Raw genomic sequence first — 7,926 nt, forward strand, 5'->3', positions numbered from 1 at the left:
CAACTTCGTAGTACCTCCAGGTAGTACAAAAATTGCATTTTTAGGTAGGGTAGCAATACTTAATAGTACTTTTTCACCCACTTTAAAGCGTTCGTTAATTTTGAGACCATTTCGGTCAGCATATTCTTTTTGCTTGTCCTGTGCGCTTGCCATCTCGTCACGGACTTTTCGTGTGATGGCTAATCGCTTAATCAAAAAGCGTTGAGCCTCGCTCACGCTTTTAGCATCAAACTCGCCTATGATACCGCCGAGAGGTCGGTCATAGGACGTAGTTTTATTGACCACTGCTAAACTGGCAGGGTCACTAGGGAAAGTTCATGTCTTTAAGCTGATAGTGTAATGGGGCACACATCGGTTGGAGAACCGTTGTTGTGGTACATTTACTAAATGGGTAAAATACCCTTTATCTAATTTTAAAATAGTTAGTTGCTTAAATCCCATTAAATATGGGCAATAATTATGTGGTCGCCGCCAGATATAAATCTGGGGCCGAAATCTATTTTAAATTAGCTAGGGTAAGGTTTTTAGATTTAAATAATTAAATAAAGTGCAGTTCCTCATTGATCTTAAAGCGTTAAGTGCCTTCCTAAGGCTTGCGCATTGATTTGTAAGAGATAGAAGCCTTTCTAAGGTATATCCTCTTGGGCACTAGTTGCCACTTGGCTTTACGAACCCCTGAATCCCTTGAACTAGGATTCCTTAAGCTTTAATAGCATGTACGACTCCCAGAGTTGTTAAACCCATAAGCTCAATAGAACTAAGTGACTCTCTGAGTCTGAGAGTCTTTCTCTGACTTTAGGAGCGTGATAGCTCCGCTACACCTGGTAGCACTCGTAGTCAACCTACGCCTGAGTCTTTACAAGACTTATTTTTTACGACAGTGAAAGAGGTTCCAGAATTGTCAGAAGCGCAACGCGCCGCTTATGACAAGCTCAAAATCTTATTCGGGCTTGAGCACGTGGAATTTATTATTTCCCAGGGACCAGAGGTCCTGCATGCAAGGCTTGAAGCTTTCATGCGGTACAAAGCCTCCCTGATCGGTCAGGTACAGGACCCTTTAGCGGCATCTATGCCTACCCGGTACATCTCCGTACCTGACTCAGAGCCGAGGGCTCGCCCTCTAACTGTAAATGTAAAAAAAAATGAGGGAAAAGAGGGAGAAAATCTCCCTTTTTGAATTGAGCAAATGGAAATGTCCATTGATTACGTCTTGTTCTTACCAGAAAGGCAAATGTGGCTATGGCCATGTCCAAACTTGGAGGTAGAGCCATAGAGTGGGCATTAATGTGCAGCACATCCATAAACGACGCTTTCCCCTCATGGGATTCGCTGAAACAGCAAGTGACCAGCATGTTTGCACCGCCTGATCAGGCTTTTTGCATGCGAGCACGACTCCTAGCGACTCGGCAGGGTAAAAGAACCCTGGGGGTCTTTGTCCAGGAGTTGAGAACTCTCATTGCATCTATGCATCAAGACCCGGTGCAAGAGGCAATTGTAGTGACCTTTTTTATGGGGGGTCTCAATGAAGGCATTGCCCGGACGGAATTGTTCCGATCTCATCCGGCTACGTTCGAAGAGGCAGTTGCCATAGCGCTACGCGCCGACTTTGACTTTAAGTCTGCCCGCGTTAGCACGCCTGTTTACCGAACAAGCTCTTCGAGCACATGGGTTCCGTCTAATAGAGCGGAACCTATGTTTATAAGCCTCGTTGAGGAAGGAGAAGAGGCTCTTCAAGCTGTGGAACAGCATAAGACCATCCGTAGATGTTATGTGCGCGAATGCACGAAACATTTACGCCCTGCCTGCCCACTTCGAAATTTGCGTAAAGCCCGAAAGAGCTCCAACTCCGACCTATACCAGAGATCTGGTACGGTGCGGGGAAACGTCGATACCCAGTAGATGCGGGGCGCCCTTCTGGGGAAGACCTAGGCTCGGTTAAACCTCAAGGAGGTGAGAATAAATAGAACCTTGCCCCAATTAGCTTGGTGCTCATTTCGATTGTAAAGGGCTTTGGTAAGCCGTGGTCAATTTTAATTGACTCAGGAGTGTCTTGCAATTATGCTCGACGCCTTTCTATTGAGGGAAATCAACAATACGTGGAGGTACTTAGAGCGCATGGAGATAATACAATAACACTGTTTGCTTAGGGACAGGGACTCGGGTCACTGTTCCCAAAGTTCCATTGAACTTAGGTATAAAGTTTCTGGACTTTGACAGTATGGAACGCTGTCTCGTCCTTGATTTGGATTCGAGATATGATCTCATTTGTTGCCTAGCAAAGGTGGGTCCATGACTCTCCAAAACTTTGCTAGGAATATTGCGCGTGGCGCCTAAGGTCTTAGACTTCCAATTGATCCACGGTCAGGGGAGTGAAGACAGTAAAATGTCTCATCTCGCCCCTGAAAAGAAGCCGTGGCTTTTGCCAGAAAGGCTTATCAATAGCTTGTCTGGAGAAGCTACTCCTCACAATAAATATTACTAATTCGGTTCATGATGTTCTAGCCAGGCCATACCAAGAATGAGTCTGTCACTGTTTTAGACATTGGCATGTCTGAGTTAATAAACTCTAATGTTAAAAACATTAATTTTGAGCCCGACTGAGCAGAAATAAGTAAAACGGCACGTACTTCGTCGAGTAACACTCGCTATACTAACGATTCACTAAATGCTGAAAGCAGCGTGCAATATCCCTGAGATACGTGGAGTGGCACGTCTAAGTCCACCGAGTATGGTCGGCCGAGGTGGCACCATCCTAAGTGTCAATAGTGACACTATTGGCGGTTCGCCAGGGCATTTTGGGTCAAATCCTCCTAATGCACGTGAGGCGACACGTAAACGTTCGCTGGATAAGGAAGTTGAGTTTTTTAACTCTTTATCGGATGTCAAATTAGACACCATGTCTTGTATAGAACCAATACAGGCTGAAAACCCTGGGGACGTGAATGTCCCGGCCTCTAAAAGGCGTATTGTCTTCATCTTCACTCCAAGACAGGATGGACACGAAGCGTGTATACCCTCACAAAGTGATACGAGTGAGCAAGTACATACGCTTGTAAATGGCGTAACCGGTAACATTGAGGGGGAAGTAAGCCTTGCGGCAATCCTCTCGTTACATGCTCTTTTAGAGCTAGACGAAATGTCTATTGATGAGTGCGGTCGAGTCTTAAAAACTGGTGACTTATCTGAAATGATGGTCATTCGACCTATGGTTGAGTTAAACTCATCGTCACTTCTAGACGAAGCTGTCCTGGATGACACAAAAGGTGCACTTTGTGCGCGAAATGGGTCACCGATCCTGGAAGATCCTACGGATCCTTTTTATTCCTTAATTAAGGAATTCCAAGATAAGGTATGTAATAACCCACCATCTGTTTTAGCTCCGGATAGAAGTGTTCATCATGAAATTGACTTAGTAATGGGAACCAAATACTGTGTCACAAGAACAATGGCTTTTACCAAAGGAGCAGTGTGACGTCATTGACGATTTCTTCCATGCAAAGCACGAGGCTGAAATGTTACGAGAGAACAAATCTCCTCATTCGACACCGACATTTTTGTGTCAAAAAGCCAAATGGTAAATGGCGCATTGTACATGCTTATAATAAGCTTAAGGCTGCCACTATACCAGCCCAAACCCCCATTCCTAGAAAAGATGTTCTTTAGAACAATATGGTGGGATGTACAATGTACAGTGCATTGGACTTAGTCAATGGTTACTACCAAGTGCTTATGCGAGCTAGTGATATCCCGCTTACAGCGGTTAGCACCCAAAGCGGCATGTAATGGGAGTGGCTGGTTTTCCACAATGGCTTTCCAACGCCCCGGCAACATTTAATCGTCTAGTGACGCAACTGTTTCGCCCTCATCGAGGTTATGCACAGACTTATTTCGATGACATTTTTGTCCATAGTCGTGCGGAGCAGGGTCGGTCGGATATGGAAAACCATTTAGACCATTTGCGAGCAGTGCTCGAATGCATGCGCACAAAAAAATTGTATGCCAATGCATCTAAATGCATTTTTGGCGCAGACGAAATTCCTTCTTTAGAAAACTTCATTGGAAAGCGATGCCTTAGAGCGATTCCGCTAAGGTAAAAGCCATAGTAGATTGGCCGGTTCCTAAAAACCAAAAGGATTTGCTTAAGTGGTTGGGTCTCGCCAATTATTTACACAAATATAGCAAAAATTACGCTGATATGGCTAGGCCATTATCTAAACTCCTAAAGAAAGATATAGAATGGTGCTGGACTAGCACCGAAAATAATGCTTTTCGAGCAGTTAAGGGTAGTCTTATCCATGCCCCGATTCTGGTACTGCCAAACCCAAATTGGCCTTTCAGTATCGTCTTTGACGCATCAGATTTTGCCATTGGCAGTGCTCTGTTACAAACAGATGTTGATGGGCATCAACGTGTTATTGCGTTCGAGTCTAAAAAGCTTAAAGCTGCGGAAAAGAACTACCCAGTTCATGACAAAGAGTTCCTTGTTATGAAGTATGCTCTCGTCAAATTCAGAGGTCATCCACTCGGCTCTAAGCCGTTTGTGATTTTTACAGATCACACATCATTGCGCACGGCGACTAAGTCGCCCCATCTCTCACAGAAAATGGCCCGATAACTATCTTTTTTTGCGGAATCCAACTTCGTGGTGAAGTATAAGCCCGGCAAGCAAAATGCTTTGGCCGACGCGTTATCACGCAGGCCGGATTATGAGATTCTCATTCAACGACTATCTCGTCACCTATTCCTGAATTAATCAGTTCGGCTTACGCCAAGGATAAACAGTGTGCAGCTCTGCTACGAGCGTTATAGGACTCAAATTGGGTATTAAATTGGCGGCACGTTTGCGTGCAAGGTTACATCGATTTCTATCGATAACAACCTGTTGCACAAACATCGCGGACCCTCCGCGTGTCATTGTTCCTCATGATGAGGAGGTGAAGTACCGGATCCAATATGAGGCACACGATACTGTCCTTGGTGGTCATCTCGCTTGAGAAAAGACCTACGGCTTCATAGGCCAGAGTCGGTGGCCCAAACTTTAAAAATGGGTCAGCACATATATTCGCACATGCGAAACGTGCCAACGGATTAAACCCTCGACACATGCTGCTGCGCCACTGGCGAGTCTTCCCGTCCCCATAGGATTGTGGGAGTCCATTAGTATGGATTTCGTCTTTGGGCTACCGAAAGATTCAGCCGGTAACTCCGGTATAGTGGTCTTTGTTGACCGTTTGAGCAAAATGGCTTACTAAGCAGCCGTGCCAGATTCCATTGATGGAGACGGTACAGCTAAGCTGTTCATCGATCGCGTGTTTCGAAAACATGGTTTGCCAGTGGCAATTATCTCTGATCGGGATCCCCGATTTTACGGGTAAATCTGGAAATCAATTTTCCGAGTGCTTATAACCAGATTGGAGATGTCCACTGCGGACCATCCACAGACCGATGGTCGAACTGAACTTGTCAATCGCGTCATTGAAGACGTTTAACGCAGCGTGTGTGCTCAGACACCAAAGCGCTGGAGCTCAATGCTCCCAGTAGTGGAGTTTGCGTTCAATGACGCTGTTCATGCCTCTACAGGCTATACTGTGTTCTATGTAAACGGTCTTACCAACCGCGCGTTCCATTAACGATACCACTGCAGGGTTAAGGGCTTGGTGGGGGAGAATCGGCCGATAGGCTTGCTGATATCAGCCCTGTTACCGTTCGGAAACAAGTAAGCGAGTTTCTCGCGACGCGATTTAGTATCTTAAGACATGTAAGAGATACGATGGCTGATAGCCAAGACAAACAAAAACAAGAAGCAGATGCCAAAAGCAGAAACTGTATTAATTCGTATATGGTCGGAGACCGAGTTTTACTAAACGCTAAGAACCTACCTACCAACTTGGTATCCGCGGTCTTCAAGACCAAATTTCGCCCGCGCTTTATTGGACCATTTACGTTCGTGGCCAAGAAGGGCCTAGCTTATACGCTAAACCTTCCCAACAAGCTGCGTACACATCCAGTGTTTTACGTTGGCTTGCTTTAGCCATATCGGGACCCTTCCCACTTGGACTTGAAGGCGCTTGCGCCGAGACAGGCGGTCGTGCCGCAGATTGTTGCATCCTCACCAGGATATCCAACTGGCCCTCTTTACGTGGTAAAAGCGATTTCGGCGAAAGACGCCCGAACCGCCTCAAAAGAGCTCCCAACCCGAGCAAGGACCTCACGAAGAAGTTGCACCTCGTGTCGTTGAGCATCAAATGCTTCCGCCGAAATTTCGGCCCCCTCCCGCACCGCTTGATGCGCGGGGAAACCTTCAGTTTCATGTGGAGAAACTTTTAAAGCGACGTCGTCGTGAGGGTCAATACTAGTATCTGGTGAAGTGGCTAGGGTAACCCTCTTCCAAAAACTCTTGGGAGTTCGAGGTACCTCTTCGGCAAGATTGCCCGTACAACGTTGACATTTTTGAGCTCCAAGCTGAGGGTCAACTCGCGTCAAACGTCGCTTCCCACTACTAAACGTGGGATTAGGTGGATCTAAAGCCTCAGTGCGGCTTCGATCCTTGGTTGTACGGTCAACCGTAGCACTGAAATATCGGCTAGCCTTACTTCGTTTTGTGGCATAAATGCTGAACGTAACTGGCCTTTGGCCTAAAGCTTAGCGAAGTCGAAGCGAAGCTTCACCTTAATCCGCAGACTCTCTGATATTCCAGATATTACGGAGTTTGCGGGCCCGGTGAACCCAGTTCTCAAATGAGACTTCGTTTTCACTCCTTGTTTCGTTTGGAAACAAAACGATCAGAATCTTTCTCATGCAGGTCACCGAAGCCCCACAAGCTTGATCACGTAAACGCGTCAGATACTGGCTTCGCGTCATTACCTTCGGCGTAAGGTAATGCTCATGAAGAGCGTCGCGGGCAGCGATCTCCTCCGGCGTCCTCGCCGGGTCACCAGTGATCCAGGGGAAGGGCTCGCATCTCTATCGAGATGCGCGATGAGATTGACGTTTTGCCATCGATTTACAGGCGCCAGAGGCGCGTGTTTTCTGATAGACCTTATGATCCATTGGATGGGTCTCGTCATACTGACGGACGAGGCTCTCAACGTCAACAACCAGCTGGGAACGAGGCTCCCTGCTGTCATGTGAAGGTTGTAAACCGCACCAGCGAACAAGATAACTTGTTCGCTACCCCTTCACATCACGGAGTATACGTTCCACAAGGAAACGTTGACAGCCTTGGAAATTCACCAATGGTTGTGGCGGAGGAGTGAAAATTAAATCCGACCCATGTGTCGGATCTAGTGTCGATGGTCGACAAACTCGATCGCTTCCTCCATGATTTGGAGGAGGGACTTGACCACGAGCGCGGTAAGCGTCGCTCGTTGGAGCAGACGGTGCAGGCTCACCATATCGAGCGGTTGGAAGACCGTTCGAAGAGTGCGTACTCCTTGTTGGAGTACGAGCGGAAGTATCATGCTGTCCGCGATGAGCTGTCGTCAGCTCATCGTAGCTTCGAGGATCTTCGAAACCGGCCTGAGAAACTTCAGGTTCAACATGAAAATCTGGTTCGCGATCACAATAATCTTTTGGGTATTCTTGTAAAGAGTGGTCAAATCCGTCCTCGGAAGAAGCCGCGTACTGATGGTACGGCCGGAGCCGACCAACGTAAAACGTAGGATGCGTTCGCATCCTACGTCGCAATTCTATTGTGTACGCATTGCCTCTTCGATGCAGTACACGGAAAGGCCCAATGAACTTGGGTAGTAGTTTAATGCTACCCACATTAGTGACTAATCGTTTAGGTAAGTTTACCGTAGAGAGTAGCACTAGATCATTAATTTGAATGAATTAACATTTGCTCTTCCATGTTTGTCTGCATTCCATTTCTGTCGGTCCACTGCGTTAGCAATAGAATCCTGAACGAAACGGATAATTGATTCT

This window comes from Bremia lactucae (assembly GCF_004359215.1).
Source record: "Bremia lactucae strain SF5 chromosome Unknown BlacSF5_NotPlaced_4_SHOA01000001.1_737238bp, whole genome shotgun sequence".
Lineage (NCBI taxonomy): Eukaryota > Oomycota > Peronosporomycetes > Peronosporales > Peronosporaceae > Bremia > Bremia lactucae.